Source organism: Pristiophorus japonicus, chromosome 17 (genome assembly GCF_044704955.1).
Source record: "Pristiophorus japonicus isolate sPriJap1 chromosome 17, sPriJap1.hap1, whole genome shotgun sequence".
Lineage (NCBI taxonomy): Eukaryota > Metazoa > Chordata > Chondrichthyes > Pristiophoridae > Pristiophorus > Pristiophorus japonicus.
In genome coordinates this window covers 97,193,150-97,216,401 of record NC_091993.1, presented here as the reverse complement: position 1 = coordinate 97,216,401, position 23,252 = coordinate 97,193,150, and positions in this window count along the sequence as shown.

The following is a 23,252-nucleotide window of genomic DNA, read 5'->3' as shown; positions in this document are numbered from 1 at the left end:
GAGGATATCAAATTGAAAACAAGGGCATACAATGTGGCCAAGACTAGTGGGAGGCCAGAGAATAGGGAAACTTTTAAAAGCCAGCAAAGAACGACTAAAAAAATAATAAAAAGAGAGCGAAGTTAGATTATGAAAGTAAATTAGCACAAAATATAAAAGCAGATAGTAAGAGTTTCTACAGGTACATAAAAAGGAAAAAAGTGTCTAAAGTAAATGTTAGTCCCCTAGAGGATGAGACTGGGGAATTAATAATGGGGAACAGGGAAATGGCAGAAATATTGAACAAATATTTTGTATCAGTCTTCAAGGTAGAAGACACTAAAAACATCCCAATAGTGGATAACCAAGGGGCTATAGGGAGGGAGGAACGTAATACAATCACTATCACTAAAGAAGTAGTACTCGGTAAAATAATGGGACTAAAGGTGAACAAGTCCCCTGGACCTGATGGCTTACATCCTAGGGTTTTAAAAGAAGTGGCTGCAGAGATAGTGGATGCATTGGTTGTAATCTACCAAAATTTCCTGGATTCTGGGGCAGTCCCAGTGGATTGGAAAACTGCAAATGTAGCGACTCTATTTAAAAAAATAAACAGACAAAAAGCGGAAACTATAGATCAGTTAGCCTAACATCTGTCATTGGGAAAATGCTGGAGTCCATTATTAAGGAAGCAGTAGCAGCACATTTGGAAAAGCATAATTCAGTCAAGCAGAGAAATCATGTTTGACAAATTTGCTGGAGTTCTTTGAGGATGCAATAAGCAGGGAGGATAAGGGGGAACCAGTGGATGTGGCGAATTTGGATTTTGAGAAAGCATTCGATACGATGCCACATAAAAGGTTACTGCACAAGATAAAAGTTCATGGGGTTGGTGGTAATATATTAGCATGGATAGAGGATTGACTAAACAACAGAAAACAGAGAGTCGGGATAAATGGGTCATTTTCGGTTGGCAAACAGTAACTAGTGGAGTGCCGCAGGGATCGGTGCTGGGGCCTCAACTATTTACAATCTGTATTAATGACTTGGATGAAGGGACCGAGTGTAATGTAACCAAGTTTGCTGATGATACAAAGATGGGTGGGAAAGCAAATTGTGAGGAGGACACAAAAAATCTACAAAGGAATATAGACAGGCTAAGTGAGTGGGCAAAAATTTGGCATATGGAGTATAATGTGGGAAAATGTGAGGTTATCCACTTTGGCAGAAAAAATAGAAAAGCAAATTATAATTTAAATGGAGAAAAATTGCAAAGTGCTGCAATACAGCAGGACCTGGGGGTCCTTGTGCATGAAACACAAAAAGTTTGTTCACAGATAAAGCAAGTTATCAGGAAGGCAAATGGAATGTTAGTCTTTATTGCAAGGGGGATAGAGTATAAAAGCAGAGAAGTCCTGCTACAACTGTACAGGGTATTGGTGAGGCCACACCTTGAGTACTGTGCACAGTTTTGGTCTCCATATTTAAGGAAAGATATACTTGCATTGGCGGCTGTTCAGAGAAGGTTCACTAGGTTGATTCCGGAGGTAAGGAGGTTGACTTATGAAGATAGGTTAAGTGCTTTGGGCCTATACTCACTGGAGTTCAGAAGAATGAGAGGCAATCTTATCGAAACATAGAAGATAATAATGGGGCTCAACAAGGTGGATACTTCCACTCATTGGGGAAACTAAAACTAGGGGACATAGGGCTCAAAATGGCCAGGAGTTGCTCCGTTTTTTTTGGAGCAACTTGGTTTTTCTGGAGTATCTTAAAAAATCCCCATTTTGCACATTCAATTTGCGCCAGTGTAAGTGAGTTAGTTAGCATTCAAGAAGACACAAAAACATTCAAGAAGAAATAAAATATAAAACTAAATCCTACCTTCATATCAAAACTGGGCCCGGGAAATCAGCGGGCCAGCCGGTGCGGGAGGCCACTCGGCCGGGGATAGGTGCGGGACAGACGACAACGCACCGGGAGGCCATTCGGCCAGGGATAGGAGCGAGAGCGATTAATGTGCCATCGGAGAACACACAGGCTGCATGAAGCAAACTCACCAACTAGGCAGGCTGCAACAGGCTGCAGCATGAGCAAAAGACAAGCAGCGACTTTAACAGCGGGCCGGCCAGTGTGGGAGCCCACCACTCGGCCTGAGATAGGTGCAGGACGACAGGGAGAGCACAGGAAACTGCCCGCCAACATCGAAGCACACACAGGCTGGCTGCAGGAATCAACCTCATAAACAGGCTACAACAGGCTGGGTGAGGGGCGGGGGGGGGGTGAAGGAGAGAGAGCAAAGTCACATGACTGGAGGGGGAGAGTAGAAAAGACCTTTGGGTGTGGTCCATATACATACCATGGGGGGAGAGAGAGAGATAGGGACAGAACTGCGAAACTCTGCTGTGCTGTGCTGCCTGCTTTCTTACCATTTCACCTTCTTCGACCTTCTTTGAAAGTTTAACTAACTTTAAGTATGGGTGCAGTAATATCAATGCCACACCTCTTGCGAGCATTCTGCATTATTGTACTACCTAGGAGACAATTGATTAGAGCTCATCACATCGGGAACATCAGAGCCAGAGGCTGCTGGGCAGGAGGTCTTACCCACCTCGGCAATTTTGAGTCAGACGTTCGTACCTGGACCTCAGTGATGCAGATTGTGTCAGAAGGCTGCGTTTCCGCAGAGAAGTTGTCCGTGAGATCTGTGAGTTACTGAGACCAGACTTACAGCCGAGAAGCGGCAGGTGGACTGCTTTGTCTGTTGAAGTGAAGGTTACAGCTGCACTTTCTTTCTATGCCTCAGGATCATTTCAAGCTACAACTGGAGATGTGTGCACCATCCCTCAACATGGAATACATGACTCCATTCGCCAGGTCACGGCTGCACTGTATGTGCGGAGGAATGACTTCATCAAGTTCCCAATGACCGCCCAAGCAATGCATGACAGGGCTGTGGGGTTCTCAAGGATTGCTTCCCAAAGGTACAGGGCTGCATTGATTGTACCCACATCGCCTTGAGAGCACCTGTGGAGGATGCCGAGCTGTTCAGGAATAGAAAAGGCTTCCACTCCATTAATGTGCAGCTTGTGTGTGACAACATGCATCACATCATGTCAGTCAAAGTAAGATACCCTGGCAGCACCCATGATGCGTTCATCCTACGTGACAGTGTTATATCTGACATGTTTGAGCAGCAGCCAGAAGGGCAGAGCTGGCTACTGGGAGACAAAGGGTACAGCCTCGCCACCTGGCTCATGACGCCCCTACGCTTAATCCGGATGGAAGCTGACCATCAATACAACACGTCGCACATTACGACACACAGCATCACAGAGAGGACCATTGGCATCTTGAAACAGCGTTTCCGATGCCTGGACCATTCCGGAGGCTACGTGCAATATTCCCCTGAGATTGTCGGTCAGTTCACTGTTGTGTGCTGCATGATGCATAACTTAGCCATCATGAGGCAGCAGCAGCTGATAGTGGAAGAAGAAGACCCACCTGTGGTGAGAGTGGCTGATGATAATGATTTGGAAGATGCAGGTGATGAGCAGGAGGAGGAGGAGGAGGTGGTGGAGGAGGATGATGACGATGATCAGGAAGCCATGCAAGTGCCTGAGGCCGGAGAACGACGTCGGAGGAGGACAGGCCATCATGCTCCTTTAACGATTGCTCAAGCCTTGCGCCAGCAGGTCATCCGTGAATGATTTACTGATGCCTGAGGGTTCAGCGACATCTATTCCGCATGGACATGTTTATTTTTTGCAGTTGTTCCTAAATGTTGTGTTGTGTTCATGGAACATGATTCAGTTTTAATGTAAAATATATTTTATTCAAAAGTTTGCAATGTAATTAACATTAGTGTAATATAATTCTTGTATCAAACTTTACTTTAATATGACTCTTTGCAGTGGGGATTGCAGTGGGAGTGGTGGCGTATGGCCTGGGCGTATTCCCTTATTGCAGCAACTAACTCACACATGCCCTCCCTGATGGCTTGTGCCGTCCTTTCCACTATCTCTGACATTCCCTCACTCATGGACACTATTCCCTCACTGATGTTCCCAGAAATCGTTCCCATTTCCTGTGCGATTACTGTTACTTCTCCCGACAGTCCCGTTACCTCATCACCCACCCCACTGATGGTGTGAATGAGTGATCGGGTAAGGTCAATGCTCTCCGCACTTAATGCCAAGATCTGAACCACATCTGTTGCATCCTGCATCTCAAGAGAGCGTGGTCAATTTCTCCTTACCCTCACCCTGGGTCTGCCTCATTGCACCCCCCCAGTGGGAGGCGCAACCTCAGACAGTGGGGCCCTGGGTGTTCCATGCTGCATGCCACCACCATTGGGACCCGCGTCCTTGGACAGTGGGGCCCTGGGTGTTCCATGCTGCATCCCACCACCACTGGGACCCGCCACCTCGGACAGTGGGGCCTTGGGTGTTCCATGCTGCATCCCACCACCACTGGGACCCGCCACCTCGGGTGCTCTGAAACTAAGGAATGTCACACCAGAACTCATGAAAGGATTTGGCAACGCGAAGTCCATTAACGTGGCCTCATCCATATTCAGTACAACATTGTCCCCTTCATCCATCTCCATCCCCTCACCCCCACTCCCCCCCCCCCCACCCCACCTCCAATTTGGTCTGTAGGGTTAAGCTCGTATGCGTCTGAATCTTTTTCTGGATCTTCAGGATTGGCATCAGGTTCTGCAAAATATAACTGCACAGTCAAATGGTTAGCAGCACAGGAGGGGGCAGGATGGGTGGCATGAGTAGTCTCACACATAGCAGGCCAGACAACAGGTTGATTTGAAGGACCACGATGAATTTTCAGGACTTACCCTCTCACTCGCGTTTGGGCCCAGCTTGTGCAGTACTGATTGTTTTTCTCCAGGTAGGCCCCATCAAAGCAGCGACCCTCTCTTCCAAGGGTGTCAGTTGGTGCAGATTTGGTGAGCCTCCCCCTGATCGAATTCTTTCCCTTTTGTTGTGGGATAATTTCTTCTGCAAAGATGAAAATGCAACTTTTTAGCGAGGGTGTCTTTCTGCTGGATGGGACATATACAGCTGGTCACATTTACAATTACAATTGCATTGAATAAATGAAAATATTACTTACACTAACTACTTGACCAAGGTCCTGCCATTTCTTTTTACACTGGCTTCCAGATCTCTGAGTGTTCACCACTGCGCAGTAATCTTCTGCAACTTAGTTCCAGCGTTTCTTCATTTCATTGGGTGGCACTTTTGTGCGACCTCTGTTGCTGGTATTCAGCTCCTACCATCTCTTCTCAGTGACATTAACTAGTATCTCCACTTCGTCATGCAAGAAAGTCTTCGTTCTTGGTGCACGTTGTTGCATTGCTGTATTGAATTGACATTCAGTGATTTTTCCAAACATACAGTCCTTATTTTGCATGCAACAATGATTTTCAGATATACAGCACTCCTTCTGGAACTTTAGCAGGCATGCATGCAGCACTATTAACACAGAGTACGCACTCCTTCTTGATTCCAGCAGATGATTTATTCCACAGCACTCCTTCTGGCACCAAAAATCAAGCAGCTTCGTTTCCCTTTAAAGATGGCCGATTGCCAAAGTTCTGCGCTACTGAGCATGCGCGGACATCGCGACCTGACTCCAATGCGCATACGCAGACGTCCCAAGGACTGTTTTCAGTGCAGGAAGCTGGCTCTGCCCCCCACTCTACAGTCAAAAGTTTGCAAAACATGGTTTCGTGGCCAATGCCAAGTATGAAAAAGTCTCTGAGCATGTGCTCCAAATGTCCTTCAAATTCGCAATGTCCTGCAAGGCGTCTTAGCTAGGCGGCATAACTCGCCACTTCCTGGCCTTCAGACCTTTTGTAAGTGTAGAACCGTTACCTCGCCATCAGAACGCTTTCCTTCGGGTTCAAATGTTCTCGGACCTGTGTGCACAAATCGTGTTATTGGTCGAGTTGCTCCACAAAAATTTCCCAATCATCTCCCTCCGAGAATTTCTTCAGGGTGCCCACTGTTCTCTGCATCTTTGGATTCGCTATCTGTATCTCATCGGCAGTTGTTGTGTATAGAGAAAGAGTCAGACTGAACACTGTGAGCTCAAAGTAAAGTGTGACCGTAGTCTTTTATTGCAGGTCTCCAGAGTGCCTCTCCAACCTGTGAAGCCTCCTTAAATACTATGCTCCCAAGGGATTATGGGATCCCTTGGGGCTCCAGGGGATGAGCCGTCTGGTGGCTGTACAGAGTAAATACAAGTATACATATATAACAACAATGATGGCTGTTGTGGAAAAATAAATATCTCAATGCTGGCATGGAACTCAAGGGTTAAGGAGACATCGGGCCTGAAATTCCATGGGAGGAGGGGAGCGGTTCCCCTTGTCTTCTGGAGGGAGATCAACAGAACTCCCCATTTCCCAGGGCTTTTAACAAGCCTCACAAGAGGTGAAATCTCACCTTTCGCTCACAATGCAAGCACATCATCAGGGAGACAGAGCCAGGCACGGAGACTTCCCATGCTGGGAATTCCAGTCTGCCCGGTTCAGTTGGAACTCAGCATATCTCCTGAGCCTGGCATGCTGAGTGAGTTGAGACGTACCAATCTCCAGATGGGCCAAGGTGGGCCCCACTGGAAACACAAACATGAGAACATAAGAAATAGAAACATAGAAACATTGAAAATAGGTGCAGGAGTAGGCCATTCGGCCCTTAGAGCCTATACGACCATTCAATAAGATCATGGCTGATCATTCACCTCAGTACCACCTTCCTGCCTTCTCTCCATACCTCTTGATCCCTTCAGCCGTAAGGGCCACATCCATCTCCCTCTTGAATATATCCAATGAACTGGCATCAACAACTCTCTGCGGTAGGGAATTCCACAGGTTAACAACTCTCTGAGTGAAGAAGTTTCTCCTCATCTCAGTCCTAAATGGCTTACCCCTTATCCTTAGACTATGTCCCTGGTTCTGGACTTCCCCAACATTGGGAACATTCTTCCTGCATCTAACCTGTCCAGTCCCGTCAGAATTTTATATGTTTCTATGAGATCCCCTCTCATCCTTCTAAATTCCAGTGAATATAAGCCTAGTCGATCCAATCTTTCTTCACATTCAGTCCTGCAATCCCGGGAATCAGTCTGGTGAACCTTCGCTCACCTCTCGCGGAAGGCTGTGAGCGTACCGGTGGATACCGCATGTTCCATGTCTGGCTCGGATGTAACCGCGAAAGAGAGGCAGGCAGTCTGGCTGAATGACCCCCTCGACCGCCCGCTGCTTGGACCGGCTGATGGTACCCTTGGCCGTGCCCAGGAGCAGTCCTACAACGCGGCCCTCGGACCGACCCGCTCCCCTCCGCACAGGGTGCCCAAAGATCAGGAACGTGAGACTGAAGTGCAGTCAAAAATTGAGGAGCAGCCCCTTCAAATAACGGAAGAGGAACTGCAACCTCACTCATTGGCAACAGCTCTACAACTCTTTTGGGGGGGGGGGACAAAATAAATATTAGATCAAGTGCCCCCCGATCTGGGGGACACTCCAGACACTTAACTGCCCCTTTTTCTAATAAATGTTTTTTTTGGGGGGGGTTTTTTGGGGGGGAGTTTTTGTGATTTTTTTGGGGGGCATTAAAACCATATATTTTACAAGTGCCCCCTATAAAAGGGGAGGGGGACACTAAAAATCCGGCAATTAAAGCAAATTAAACTTTAAAACATATAAAATCAAATTAAAATTTGGTTGCCGGGGGTGATGATGCACTCCAGTCCCTCCGGTGCCCACCTCTCGTGGAAGGCCGTGAGCGTACCGGTGGACACCGCATGCTCCATCTCCAGGGACACCCTGGCGCGGATGTACATGCGGAAGAGAGGCAGGCAGTCAGGCTGAACGACCGCCCGCTGCCTGGACCGGCTGATGGCACCCTTGGCTGTGCCCAGGAGCAGTCCTACGAGGAGGCCCTCGGACCTACCCGCTCCCCTCCGCACAGGGTGCCCAAAGATCAGGAGTGTGGGACTGAAGTGCAGCCAGAAATTGAGGAGCAGCCCCTTCAAATAACGGAAGAGGGGCTGCAACCTCACTCATTGGCAACAGCTCTACAACTCTTTTAGGGGGGGGGGGAGACAAAATAAACATTAAATCAAGTGCCCCCGCGATCTGGGGGACACTCCAGACACTTATACCTGCCCTCTTTTTTTGTTGTTGTTTTTTTTGTATTTCTTTTCCTTTTGTGATTTGTTTTTTGGGCATTAAAATCATATAATTTACAAGTACCCCCTATAAAAGGGGAGGGGGACACTAAAACCGGCAATTAAAACAAATCAAACTGTAAAATAAATAAAATCAAATTAAAATTTGGTTGCCGGGGGTTATAATGCATTCCAGTCCCTCTGGTGCCCACCTCTCGCGGAAGGCCGCGAGCGTACCGGTGGACACTGCGTGCTCCATCTCCAAGGACACCCTGGCCCGGATGTAGGCACGGAAGAAAGTCAGGCAGTCAGGCTGAACGACCCCCTCGGCCGCCCGCTGCCTGGACTGGCTGATGGCACCCTTGGCCGTGCCCAGGAGCATTCCTACAAGGAGGCCCTCGGACCTACCCGCTCCCCTCCGCACAGGGTGTCCAAAGATCAGGAGTGTGGGACTGAAGTGCAGCCGGAAATTGAGGAGCAGCCTCTTCAAATAACGGAAGAAGGGCTGCAACCTCACTCATTGGCAACAGCTCTACAACTCTTTTGGGAGAAAACCATTAAATCGTGCCCCCCGATCTGGGGGACACACCAAACATTTTCAAGGCCCTTTTTTTTGTTTTTGTTTTGGTTTTTTGGGTGATTTTTGTGGGTTTTCGGGGTTTTTTGGGCATGAAATCATAGTTTTTTCCTCAAGTGCCCCCTATAAAAGGGGAGGGGAACACTAAAAACACTGGCAACTAAAACAAATTAAACCTTAAAACATAAAATCAAATTTAAATTTGGTTGCCGGGGGTGATGATGCACTCCAGTCCCTCCGGCGCCCACCTCTCGCGGAAGGCCGCGAGCGTACCGGTGGACACCGCGTGCTCCATCTCCAAGGACACCCTGGCGCGGATGTACGCGTGAAAGAGAGGCAGACAGTCTGGCTGAACGACCCCCTCGATCGCCCGCTGCCTGGACCGGCTGATGGCACCCTTGGCCATGCCCAAGAGCAGTCCTACGAGGAGGCCCTCGGACCTACCCGCTCCCCTCCGCACAGGGTGCCCAAAGATCAGGAGTGTGGGACTGACGTGCAACCAGAAATTGAGGAGCAGCCTCTTCAAATAACGGAAGAGGGGCTGCAACCTCACTCATTGGCAACAGCTCTACAATCCTGTGAGCATACTCACAGGTGCAAACATTACAAAGTCCTCTTTCAATTTTTGAATGAATTGGCAGCTTCTGCACTCCTTTATAACATGTTCTAATGTGGTCCTGAGATCACTTTTTTCATTTGCGCAACTTTTCCGGAACTTGTACCTAGCGTATACTCAGGTTCTTCCTATAGTGAACTAATTGGTCCTTGTAATAATGGTTGGAATATTTTGATTTTGTAATGTAACTTATTTTTAGTATCTCACTATAGGACCCAACTGTAAGCAAAGAATTTGGGCCACGTTGTATTGTGAAACTGAGATATACTCATTTATGCCTCCTCAATATGAATATAGTATCGCATCAATTTAACAGACACTAATTTTAACAGACTTTTCATCTGGAACCCAATTTGCACCTACTTTATTTTAATGGATCCATTTTATTTAAAATACAGCCTGTACATGTTTAATTATTCAACACATGTAATGAGTTGAGTGAGGTGTTGCCTTTTTTATTTCCAGTATATAGTTGCAAATGATTAGCTAAAGTTTTCATTGCATAAATACCAGAGCTGCCAAGTAAAAGCAAAATGCCTAGCCATATAAACTGAAAATGATGGAAATGCACAGCGAATGTACAGGATGTGACCAGAAACATTAGCCTATCTTTTTATTTTGCATGTTGACTGATTGTGCTTCGAATACTGTACTTTCTATTTTTATTTCAGATTTGCAGCATTCAAAGTTTCTATTTTTCTCTTAAAATAGGAAGCCTCGAAATTGGATGGCATCCAATAAGACATGGCATTCCTTCTATGACTCAATGTGGCAGGTGGGGCACACGTGCCTGAAGTGCACCGCCTGCCATATCGGTAAAGCCACAAAAAGTGGTGTCCAGGGCCTGCACCTGAAACAGGTGTTAGGTGCTTTCCATATGCAAATTTGGGGTCTAATGGCTGTTTGAGGCACCCCTATGCAAAATTGGGCTACCCTGAATACAGCCATCACCAAAAAGGTAAGTCTATTAAAAAATACTGACGTAAACATGAAGTTGGGAGGAGCTGGAATGCTCCACTGCAGTTCTGAAGACAAGTGCCGATCACCGCTCGACCCCCCTCCCTCGTGCCCGATTTCCCCCCCCTCCCACCTGGTCAACCACTCTTTCCAGATTGCTTCCAGGTACCGATGGCGCAGCAGCACAAGATTGAAATCCTCTTTGCCAGTGATTTGTCAGGATATGGCCAGCAGGTGTCTGTATCTCCCCAGTCTCATGTAAATGAGGCCCAATATTGGGTGTGCTTTGAGCCTATCCTTTCCATCACAGGGATTGGTCCATTGCTATCTGTTGTGAGTAAATTCAGATGCAAGTGTGATTTAGCATGTCTTCTTTAACTCTTTCGTAGTACTTTGGTGTTCAGAAAATAGCTTGCATTCACAGAAAAACATGCCTTAAGTTTAGCTTGACACAAATGTTAAATATTTTGATGCCTGAATTCTATCTTGCACATAATCCTGCTCGGCTCTCACCCATGCCTCACTGACCTACATTTGCTCCTGGTCCCCCAAAGTTAACGGTTCCCTCTCCTCAGGTACTGTCCCCATCTCCTTCCCATCTGTCCTTGCAAACTGCCGCCCCATCTCCAGCCTCCTTTCCTCTCCAAAGTTCATGAACGGGTTTTTTGCCTCCCAAATCTATCTCCAGTTTTCCCGGAACCCCAAGTTTGAATCCCTCCAATCAGGTTTCCACTCCTGTCACAGTATCGAAATGGCTCTTATCAAATCCACAAATTATATCCTATGTGACTGTGACTATGGTAAACTATCCCTCCTCATCCTTTTTGACCTGTCTGTAGCCTTTGACATGGTTAACCACAACATCCTCCTCCAACACCACTCCTCCATCGTCCAGCTAGGTGGGACTGCCCTCACCTGGTTCCATTCCTACCTATCCAGTCATAGCCAGAGAATCACCTGCAATGGCTTTTCTTCCCGCTCCAGAACCATTACCTCTAGTGTCCCCCAAGGATCTATCCTTGGCCCCCTCTTATTTCTCATCTACATGCTGCCCCTCGGCGACATCATCCAAACACACAACGTCAGGTTCCACAAGTACCCTAACGACACCCAGCTCTACCAACCAAAACCTCTTCTGACCTCTCCACTGTCTTTAAATGCTCGTACTGCCTGTCGGACATCCAGTTCTGGATGAGCAGAAATTTTCTTCAACTACATTTTGGGAAGACAGAAGCCATTGTCTTCGGTACTTGGCACTAATTCCATTTCCTAGCTAGTAGCTCCATCCCTCTCGCTAGCATCTGTCTGAGGCTGAACCACACTGTTTGCAAACTTGGCGTCATATTTGACCTCGAGATGAGTTTCCGACCACATAGTTGCACGATTACTAAGACTGCCTACTTCCACCTCTGGAACATCGTCCGATTCCGCCCCTGCCTCAGCTCATCTGCTGTTGAAACCCGCATCCATGCCTTTGTTATCTCTAGACTTGACTATTCCAATGCTCCCACCTTCCACCCTCCATAAACTTAAGCTCATCCAAAACTCTGATGTCCGTATCCTAATTCGCATCATCTCATTCACCCATCACTGGCCTACATTGGCTCCCGGTTAAGCAATGCTTTGATGTTAAAATTCTCATCCTTGTTTTCAAATCCCTCCATGGCCTCAACCCTCCTTAACTCTGGAATCTCCTCCAGCCCTACAATCCTCCATCATATCTGCGCTCCACCAATTCTGGATTCTTGAGCAACCCTGATTTTAACTGCTCCACCATTGGTGGTCGTGCCTTCAGCGACCGAAGCTCTAAGCTCTGGAATTCCCTGCCTCTATCTCTCCACCTCTCTACCTCTCTCTCCTCCTTTAAGGCACTCCTTAAAACCTACCTCTTTGACCAAGCTTTTGGTCATCTGCCTTAGATGTGGCTCGGTGTCAAATTTTGTTTGATAACTTTCCTGTAAATCCTGTGAAGTTTCACTATCTTAAAGGCGCTATATGAATTCAAGTTATTGTTGTTGAACACCTCAAATTTAAAATTTTCATTCTCATGCCTTGCCCCTCCCGAGATCTGTAACCTCCTGAAGCCCTATATCAGAAGTCCACATTCCCTAGATTGTCTTCTAGTACTTAACCCCTTTCTTTGCCGAGCTACTGACAGCCAAGTCTTTATCCACCTAGCCTTCACACTCTGCAAATTCTGGGGTAGAGTTTCCGCTTTGGGCAAATTGTGATTAAAATTGCATCCGTTTTGAAACGTGTTTCACCCCTACCCCAAGTTTCTGCTCAAACTCATTTGCATATCACCGAACACAAAATTTGCCATGAACCAACGCAATCAGGCAACGTTTTGAAAGGTAATTTTTTTTTAAATTTGCATTAAGAAATTTTCCTTCAAATATTTAAATATGGTAGCTTGGTGAAGTTTGATTAAGACAGCAGAAAATAAGTTTATCACAAACAATAAGCACTTTTAATCACAGTATTAATCTACAACCTCTGAGAAACCCGATTTTAAATTACTGAAATTCATTTTAAAAAAACAGATAAATCTATTTTCTAGTTATTTTGGGCCACCATAGTTAGTTTATTCATAAATTAAAACAAAAGTCACATTTAAAAACTTTTAAAACATACCTTTTAGTGTCCTTGCACCCAAAAGTTCCAGCTTAATTTTTAAAGCCTCCCTGAAGGCCTGTAGAGTGCAATCGGCAGAAACTCTGAATGGTGATTAATTCATCCTGGGGACGTGGCCAGGGCCTGCTTCCTGTGCGATGTTTTTGAAACTAGCGCAAAACATTGTGGAAACTCGAGTTGCACTGACCACAAATTATGCTTAAAATTCCATTCTTTTGCGGTGATTACATCGATTTCGACCGAATTGGGACAATTAAACCAGGGCAATCAAGCGGAAACTCCAAGCCACCCTCCTTTAACTGCTGTACCTCTTCACCTGCCTCTCCTCCTTTAAGACCCTCCCTGAAAGCTTTCTCTTTCAACCACCATTTGGTCACTCCTAATATCTCCATCTTTGCCTTGGTGCTCATTTTTTGATTATGCCTATGAAGCACTTTGTGATATTTTTCTAAAGCGAAAGGCCCTATATAAAAGCAAGGTGTTGTTATCTGAGGGATAGGCTAAACCATTCAATTCAAATACAAACATCTTGTGGGACTTGTTCAAATTTGTGTTTGATTGGCCGCCTTTTTTAATTTAACAGGCAATTATTTAAATTTGTTTACCCGGTCATGTTCTTTAAATTATTTCTCAGCTTGACTAGTTCAGATTGAGGAATCTGTCAGAAGCCTTGAGGGAATGATAGTAAGACCAGATAGCTTCTGTGGACAGTGAGAAAGGGGGAAGAATCACCGCATGGGAATACATAGTTTAACACGGCAGTGGTGACTATTGTTGTCATGGTAACTATTTTCTACTTATTTAAGAAGGTTAATGGATACTTTAGCGCCTATGTTGTGTCATTGCTCCTAAAGGGGTGGGCATCCTGTCACAAATGTGCAATGTTTCGGAAGTTTGAAAACAAAGAGGCACATTCCTGACTTTGAGGTCATTTTGTTCAAAGGCCATTTGCAGGATTTTAAAATAGCAGCAGTTTAGGGAAGCCTTGTGGGAGTAGGAGACTGCACGCAAGACTTCTATTTGTTAATAGAATTTAAAAAGGTAAGCGCAGTCCCGCTGTCCTTCTGGCTCCGTCGCTGTTTTCTACTCCAGGTCCTGTTTTGCTGGCAACCACTCGCCAGGGTCCATCTTAGAGCGACTGTCCACTCCCTGGGGTCCATTATAGAGTGACTGTCCACTTCCCAGGGTCCGTCAGAGCGACTGTCCACTCCCCAGGGTCTGTCATAGAGTGACTGTCCACTCACCGGGGTCCATCATAGAGTGACTGTCCACTCCCCAGGGTCCATCAGAGCGACGGTCCACTCCCCAGGGTCTGTCATAGAGTGACTGTCCACTCCCCAGGGTCCGTCATAGAGTGACTGTCCACTCCCCAGGATCCATCATAGAGTGACTGTCCACTCACCAGGGTCCATCTTAGAGTGACTGTCCACTCCCCAGGGTCCGTCAGAGCGACTGTCCACTCCCCAGGGTCCGTCAGAGCGACTGTCCACTCCCCAGGGTCCATCTTAGAGTGACTGTCCACTCCCCAGGTTCCGTCATAGAGCGACTGTCCACTCCCCAGGGTCCATCTTAGAGTGACTGTCCACTCCCCAGGTTCCATCATAGAGCGACTGTCCACTCCCCAGGGTCCGTCATAGAGTGACTGTCCACTCCCCAGGGTCCATCATAGAGTGACTGTCCACTCCCCAGGGTCCGTCATAGAGTGACTGTCCACTCCCCAGGGTCCGTTAGAGCGACTGTCCACTCCCCAGGGTCCGTCAGTGCGACTGTCCACTCCCCAGGGTCCGTCAGAGCGACTGTCCACTCCCCAGGGTCCATCATAGGGTGACTGTCCACTGCCCATGGTCCATTTTAGAGTGACTGTCCACTCCCCAGGGTTCGTCAGAGCGACTGTCCACTCCCCAGGGTCCATCTTAGAGTGACTGTCCACTCCCCAGGTTCCGTCATAGAGTGACTGTCCACTCCCCAGGGTCTGTCATAGAGTGACTGTCCACTCCCCAGGGTCCATCATAGAGTGACGGTCCACTCCCCAGGGTCCGTCAGAGCGACTGTCTACTTCCCAGGGTCCATCTTAGAGTGACTGTCCACTCCCCAGGTTCCGTCATAGAGTGACTGTCCACTCCCCAGGGTCTGTCATAGAGTGACTGTCCACTCCCCAGGGTCCGTCATAGAGTGACTGTCCACTCCCCAGGGTCCGTCAGAGCAACTGTCTAATTCCCAGGGTCCATCATAGAGTGACTGTCCACTCCCCAGGGTCCATCATAGAGCGACTGTCCACTCCCCAGGGTCCGTCAGAGTGACTATCCACTCCCCAGGGTCCATCATAGAGTGACTGTCCACTCCACAGGGTCCATCAGAGCGACTGTCCACTCCCCAGGGTCCATCTTAGAGTGACAGACCACTCCCCAGGTTCCATCATAGAGCGACTGTCCACTCCCCAGGGTCCATCATAGAGTGACTGTCCACTCCCCAGGGTCCGTCATAGAGTGACTTGTCCACTCCCCAGGGTCCGTCATAGAGTGACTGTCCACTCCCCAGGGTCCATCATAGAGTGACTGTCCACTCCCCAGGGTCCATCTTAGAGTGACTGTCCACTCCCCAGGGTCCGTCAGAGCGACTATCCACTCCCCAGGGTCTGTCAGAGCGACTGTCCACTCCCCAGGGTCCATCAGAGTGACTGTCCACTCCCCAGGGTCCATCATAGAGTGACTGTCCACTCCCCAGGGTCCATCATAGGGTGACTGTCCACGGCCCAGGGTCCATCATAGAGTGACTGTCCAATCCCCAGGGTCCATCATAGAGTGACTGTCCACTCCCCAGGTTCCGTCATAGAGCGACTGTCCACTCCCCAGGGTCCGTCATAGAGTGACTGTCCACTCCCCAGGGTCCATCATAGAGTGACTGTCCACTCGCCATGGTCTGTCATAGAGTGACTGTCCACTCCCCAGGGTCCATCATAGAGTGACTGTCCACTCCCCAGGGTTCGTCAGAGCGACTGTCCACTCCCCAGGGTCCATCTTAGAGTGACTGTCCACTCCCCAGGTTCCGTCATAGAGCGACTGTCCACTCCCCAGGGTCCATCATAGGGTGACTGTCCACTCCCCAGGGTCCGTCATAGAGTGACTCTCCACTCCCCAGGGTCCGTCATAGAGTGACTGTCCACTCCCCAGGGTCCGTCAGAGCGACTGTCTACTTCCCAGGGTCCATCATAGAGTGACTGTCCACTCCCCAGGGTCCATCATAGAGCGACTGTCCACTCCCCAGGGTCCGTCAGAGCGAATGTCCACTCCCCAGGGTCCATCATAGAGTGACTGTCCACTCCCCAGGGTCCATCAGAGCGACGGTCCACTCCCCAGGGTCCATCTTAGAGTGACAGTCCACTCCCCAGGTTCCATCATAGAGCGACTGTCCACTCCCCAGGGTCCATCTTCGAGTGACTGTCCACTCCCCAGGTTCCGTCATAGAGCGACTGTCTACTCCCCAGGGTCCATCTTAGAGTGACTGTCCAATCCCCATGGTCCATCATGGAGCGACTGTCCACTCCCCAGGGTCCATCATAGAGTGACTGTCCACTCCCCAGGGTCCATCATAGAGCAACTGTCCACTCCCCAGGGTCCATCATAGAGTGACTGTCCACTCCCCAGGGTCCGTCATAGAGTGACTGTCCACTCCCCAGGGTCCGTCATAGAGTGACTTGTCCACTCCCCAGGGTCCGTCATAGAGTGACTGTCCACTCCCCAGGGTCTATCATAGAGTGACTGTCCACTGCCCAGGGTCCGTCAGAGCGACTATCCACTCCCCAGGGTCCGTCAGAGCGACTGTCCACTCCCCAGGGTCCGTCAGAGCGACTGTCCACTCCCCAGGGTCCATCAGAGCGACTGTCCACTCCCCAGGGTCCATCATAGAGTGACTGTCCACTCCCCAGGGTCCATCATAGGGTGACTGTCCACTGCCCAGGGTCCATCATAGAGTGACTGTCCACTCCCCAGGGTTCATCTTAGAGTGACTGTCCACTCCCCAGGGTCCGTCAGAGCGACTGTCCACTCCCCAGGGTCCGTCATAGAGTGACTGTCCACTCCCCAGGGTCCATCATAGAGTGACTGTCCACTCCCCAGGGTCCGTCATAGAGTGACTGTCCACTCCCCAGGGTCCGTCATAGAGTGACTGTCCACTCCCCAGGATCCATCTTAGAGTGACTGTCCACTCCCCAGGTTCCGTCATAGAGCGACTGTCCACTCCCCAGGGTCCGTCATAGAGTGACTGTCCACTCCCCAGGGTCCATCATAGAGTGACTGTCCACTCCCCAGGGTCCGTCATAGAGTGACTGTCCACTCCCCAGGGTCCATCATAGAGTGACTGTCCACTCCCCAGGGTCCGTTAGAGCGAATGTCCATTCCCCAGGGTCCGTCAGTGCGACTGTCCACTCCCCAGGGTCCATCAGAGCGACTGTCCACTCCCCAGGGTCCATCATAGGGTGACTGTCCACTGCCCAGGGTCCATTTTAGAGTGACTGTCCACTCCCCAGGGTTCGTCAGAGCGACTGTCCACTCCCCAGGGTCCATCTTAGAGTGACTGTCCACTCCCCAGGATCCGTCATAGAGCGACTGTCCACTCCCCAGGGCCCATCATAGGGTGACTGTCCACTCCCCAGGGTCCGTCATAGAGTGACTGTCCACTCCCCAGGGTCCGTCATAGAGTGACTGTCCACTCCCCAGGGTCCGTCAGAGCGACTGTCTACTTCCCAGGGTCCATCATAGAGTGACTGTCCACTCCCCAGGGTCCATCATAGAGCGACTGTCCACTCCCCAGTGTCCGTCAGAGCGACTGTCCACTCCCCAGGGTCCATCAGAGAGTGACTGTCCACTCCACAGGGTCCATCAGAGCGACTGTCCACTCCCCAGGGTCCATCATAGAGTGACTGTCCACTCCCCAGGGTCCATCATAGAGCGACTGTCCACTCCCCAGGGTCCATCATAGAGTGACTGTCCACTCCCCAGGGTCCGTCATAGAGTGACTGTCCACTCCCCAGGGTCCGTCATACAGTGACTTGTCCACTCCCCAGGGTCCGTCATAGAGTGACTGTCCACTCCCCAGGGTCCATCATAGAGTGACTGTCCACTCCCCAGGGTCCATCTTAGAGTGACTGTCCACTCCCCAGGGTCCGTCAGAGCGACTATCCACTCCCCAGGGTCCGTCAGAGCGACTGTCCACTCCCCAGGGTCCATCAGAGCGACTGTCCACTCCCCAGGGTCCATCATAGAGTGACTGTCCACTCCCCAGGGTCCGTCAGAGCGACTGTCCACTCCCCAGGGTCCATCAGAACGACTGTCCACTCCCCAGGGTCCATCATAGGGTGACTGTCCGCTGCCCAGGGTCCATCATAGAGTGACTGTCCACTCCCCAGGGTCCATCATAGAGCGACTGTCCACTCCCCAGGGTCCATCTTAGAGTGACTGTCTACTCCCCAGGTTCCGTCATAGAGCGACTGTCCACTCCCCAGGGTCCGTCATAGAGTGACTGTCCACTCCCCAGGGTCCGTCATAGAGTGACTGTCCACTCCCCAGGGTCCGTCATAGAGTGACTGTCCACTCCCCAGGGTCCGTCATAGAGTGACTGTCCACTCCCCAGGGTCCGTCATTGAGTGACTGTCCACTCCCCAGGGTCCATCATAGAGTGACTGTCCACTCCACAGGGTCCATCATAGAGTGACTGTCCACTCCCCAGGGCCCATCATAGAGCGAATGTCCACTCCCGAGGGTCCATCATAGAGTGACTGTCCAATCTCCAGGGTCCATCATAGAGCGACTCTCCACTCCTCAGAGTCCGTCATAGAGCGACTGTCCACTCCCCAGGGTCCATCAGAGCGACTGTCCACTCCCCAGGGTCCATCATAGGGTGACTGTCCACAGCCCAGGGTCCATCATAGAGTGACTGTCCACTCCCCACGGTCCATCTTAGAGTGACTGTCCACTCCCCAGGTTCCGTCATAGAGCGACTGTCCACTCCCCAGGGTCCATCTTAGAGTGACTGTCCACTCCCCAGGTTCCGTCATAGAGTGACTGTCCACTCCCCAGGGTCCGTCATAGTGTAACTGTCCACTCCCCAGGGTCCGTCATAGAGTGACTGTCCACTCCCCAGGGTCCGTCATAGAGTGACAGTCCACTCCCCAGGGTCCGTCATAGAGTGACTGTCCACTCCCCAGGTTCCGTCATAGAGCGACTGTCCACTCCCCAGGGTCCATCTTAGAGTGACTTTCCACTCCCCAGGGTCCGTCAGAGCGACTGTCCACTCCCCAGGGTCCGTCATAGAGTGACTGTCCACTCCCCAGGGTCCATCATAGAGTGACTGTCCACTCCCCAGGGTCCGTCATATAGTGACTGTCCACTCCCCAGGGTCCATCATAGAGTGACTGTCCACTCCCCAGAGTCCATCTTAGAGTGACTGTCCACTCCCCAGGGTCCGTCATAGAGTGACTGTCCACTCCCCAGGATCCATCTTAGAGTGACTGTCCACTCCCCAGGTTCCGTCATAGAGCGACTGTCCACTCCCCAGGGTCCGTCATAGAGTGACTGTCCACTCCCCAGGGTCCATCATAGAGTGACTGTCCACTCCCCAGGGTCCGTCATAGAGTGACTGTCCACTCCCCAGGGTCCATCATAGAGTGACTGTCCACTCCCCAGGGTCCGTTAGAGCGAATGTCCATTCCCCAGGGTCCGTCAGTGCGACTGTCCACTCCCCAGGGTCCATCAGAGCGACTGTCCACTCCCCAGGGTCCATCATAGGGTGACTGTCCACTGCCCAGGGTCCATTTTAGAGTGACTGTCCACTCCCCAGGGTTCGTCAGAGCGACTGTCCACTCCCCAGGGTCCATCTTAGAGTGACTGTCCACTCCCCAGGTTCCGTCATAGAGCGACTGTCCACTCCCCAGGGCCCATCATAGGGTGACTGTCCACTCCCCAGGGTCCGTCATAGAGTGACTGTCCACTCCCCAGGGTCCGTCATAGAGTGACTGTCCACTCCCCAGGGTCCGTCAGAGCGACTGTCTACTTCCCAGGGTCCATCATAGAGTGACTGTCCACTCCCCAGGGTCCATCATAGAGCGACTGTCCACTCCCCAGTGTCCGTCAGAGCGACTGTCCACTCCCCAGGGTCCATCAGAGAGTGACTGTCCACTCCACAGGGTCCATCAGAGCGACTGTCCACTCCCCAGGGTCCATCATAGAGTGACTGTCCACTCCCCAGGGTCCATCATAGAGTGACTGTCCACTCCCCAGGGTCCATCATAGAGTGACTGTCCACTCCCCAGGGTCCGTCATAGAGTGACTGTCCACTCCCCAGGGTCCGTCATACAGTGACTTGTCCACTCCCCAGGGTCCGTCATAGAGTGACTGTCCACTCCCCAGGGTCCATCATAGAGTGACTGTCCACTCCCCAGGGTCCATCTTAGAGTGACTGTCCACTCCCCAGGGTCCGTCAGAGCGACTGTCCACTCCCCAGGGTCCGTCAGAGCGACTGTCCACTCCCCAGGGTCCATCAGAGCGACTGTCCACTCCCCAGGGTCCATCATAGAGTGACTGTCCACTCCTCAGAGTCCGTCAGAGCGACTGTCCACTCCCCAGGGTCCATCAGAACGACTGTCCACTCCCCAGGGTCCATCATAGGGTGACTGTCCGCTGCCCAGGGTCCATCATAGAGTGACTGTCCACTCCCCAGGGTCCATCATAGAGCGACTGTCCACTCCCCAGGGTCCATCTTAGAGTGACTGTCTACTCCCCAGGTTCCGTCATAGAGCGACTGTCCACTCCCCAGGGTCCGTCATAGAGTGACTGTCCACTCCCCAGGGTCCGTCATAGAGTGACTGTCCACTCCCCAGGGTCCGTCATAGAGTGACTGTCCACTCCCCAGGGTCCGTCATAGAGTGACTGTCCACTCCCCAGGGTCCGTCATTGAGTGACTGTCCACTCCCCAGGGTCCATCATAGAGTGACTGTCCACTCCACAGGGTCCATCATAGAGTGACTGTCCACTCCCCAGGGTCCGTCATAGAGTGACTGTCCACTCCCCAGGGTCCGTCATTGAGTGACTGTCCACTCCCCAGGGTCCATCATAGAGTGACTGTCCACTCCCCAGGGTCCGTCATTGAGTGACTGTCCACTCCCCAGGGTCCATCATAGAGTGACTGTCCACTCCCCAGGGCCCATCATAGAGCGAATGTCCACTCCCGAGGGTCCATCATAGAGTGACTGTCCAATCTCCAGGGTCCATCATAGAGCGACTCTCCACTCCTCAGAGTCCGTCATAGAGCGGCTGTCCACTCCCCAGGGTCCATCAGAGCGACTGTCCACTCCCCAGGGTCCATCATAGGGTGACTGTCCACAGCCCAGGGTCCATCATAGAGTGACTGTCCACTCCCCACGGTCCATCTTAGAGTGACTGTCCACTCCCCAGGTTCCGTCATAGAGCGACTGTCCACTCCCCAGGGTCCATCTTAGAGTGACTGTCCACTCCCCAGGTTCCGTCATAGAGTGACTGTCCACTCCCCAGGGTCCGTCATAGTGTAACTGTCCACTCCCCAGGGTCCGTCATAGAGTGACTGTCCACTCCCCAGGGTCCGTCATAGAGTGACAGTCCACTCCCCAGGGTCCATCATAGAGTGACTGTCCACTCCCCAGGTTCCGTCATAGAGCGACTGTCCACTCCCCAGGGTCCATCTTAGAGTGACTGTCCACTCCCCAGGGTCCGTCAGAGCGACTGTCCACTCCCCAGGGTCCGTCATAGAGTGACTGTCCACTCCCCAGGGTCCATCATAGAGTGACTGTCCACTCCCCAGGGTCCGTCATATAGTGACTGTCCACTCCCCAGGGTCCATCATAGAGTGACTGTCCACTCCCCAGAGTCCATCTTAGAGTGACTGTCCACTCCCCAGGGTCCGTTAGAGCGACTGTCCACTCCCCAGCGTCCGTCAGTGCGACTGTCCACTCCCCAGGTTCCATCAGAGCGACTGTCCACTCCCCAGGTTCCATCAGAGCGACTGTCCACTCCCCAGGGTCCATCATAGGGTGACTGTCCACTCCTCAGGGTCCATCATAGAGTGACTGTCCACTCCCCAGGGTCCGTCATAGAGTGACTGTCCACTCCCCAGGGTCCGTCAGAGCGAGTGTCTACTCCCCAGGGTCCATCATAGAGAGACTGTCCACTCCCCAGGGTCCATCAGAACGACTGTCCACTCCCCAGGGTCCATCATAGGGTGACTGTCCGCTGCCCAGGGTCCATCATAGAGTGACTGTCCACTCCCCAGGGTCCATCTTAGAGTGACTGTCCACTCCCCAGGGTCCGTCAGAGCGACTGTCCACTCCCCAGTGTCCATCTTAGAGTGACTGTCCACTCCCCAGGGTCCATCATAGAGCGACTGTCCACTCCCCAGGGTCCATCTTAGAGTGACTGTCCACTCCCCAGGTTCCGTCATAGAGCGACTGTCCACTCCCCAGGGTCCGTCATAGAGTGACTGTCCAGTCCCCAGGGTCCGTCATAGAGTGACTGTCCACTCCCCAGGGTCCGTCATAGAGTTACTGTCCACTCCCCAGGGTCCATCATAGAGTGACTGTCCACTCCCCAGGGTCCATCATAGAGTGACTGTCCACTCCCCAGGGCCCATCATAGAGCGACTGTCCACTCCCCAGGGTCCATCATAGAGTGACTGTCCACTCTCCAGGGTCCATCATAGAGCGACTGTCCACTCCTCAGAGTCCGTCATAGAGCGACTGTCCACTCCCCAGGGTCCGTCAGAGCGACTGTCCACTCCCCAGGGTCCATCATAGGGTGACTGTCCACTGCCCAGGGTCCATCATAGAGTGACTGTCCACTCCCCACGGTCCATATTAGAGTGACTGTCCACTCCCCAGGTTCCGTCATAGAGCGACTGTCCACTCCACAGGGTCCATCTTAGAGTGACTGTCCACTCCCCAGGTTCCGTCATAGAGCGACTGTCCACTCCCCAGGGTCCGTCATAGTGTAACTGTCCACTCCCCAGGGTCCGTCATAGAGTGACTGTCCACTCCCCAGGGTCCGTCATAGAGTGACTGTCCACTCCCCAGGGTCCGTCATTGAGTGACTGTCCACTCCCCAGGGTCCATCATAGAGTGACTGTCCACTCCCCAGGGTCCATCATAGAATGACTGTCCACTCCCCAGGGTCCATCTTAGAGTGACTGTCCACTCCCCAGTGTCCGTTAGAGCAACTGTCCACTCCCCAGGGTCCGTCAGTGCGACTGTCCACTCCCCAGGGTTCGTCAGAGTGA